Below are 533 nucleotides of genomic sequence, written 5' to 3'. Positions count from 1 at the left end.
GTGTATGTGTGTGTGTGTGTGTGTGTGTGTGTGTGTGTGTGTGGGTGTGTGTGTGTATGTGTATGTGTGCACATGTGTATGTGTGTATGTATATGTGTGTGTGTGTGTGTGTGTGTGTGTGCGTGCGTGCGTGTGTGTACACATGCCCACACGTGTCTGTGTTTTCGTGGCCGTGTGCATGTGTGCCTATGAAGACCTCAGTGAATTTGGTTTGCTACCATTCTAAGAATTGAAAGAGCTTTGGACTACGCAACCATCACACAACATCAGTTAGTTCCCAACTGATGTCGCTGGAGTGGCAGCAATGATCACGTTTCCTAAGTCTTCCGGTAGGTTCTTGTCACCACGACAACCAGCACACAGCAGAGTCCACCGAGGGGGAGAACGTGAAGATCGATGTCTGCCAATCTTTACTACTCTCCTAAAATCAAATTAATAATACTGTACTTCCTCGAATATAAGTCGCACCTTTTTCCATTAAATTTTGAGGGTAAAAAAGGGGGATGCGACTTACAATTGAGCATGCCTTACTA

Source organism: Sycon ciliatum, chromosome 3 (genome assembly GCF_964019385.1).
Source record: "Sycon ciliatum chromosome 3, ocSycCili1.1, whole genome shotgun sequence".
Classification (NCBI taxonomy): Eukaryota; Metazoa; Porifera; class Calcarea; order Leucosolenida; family Sycettidae; genus Sycon; species Sycon ciliatum.
The sequence above is the reverse complement of the archived record's forward strand: the minus strand, read 5'-3'. Positions refer to the sequence as shown.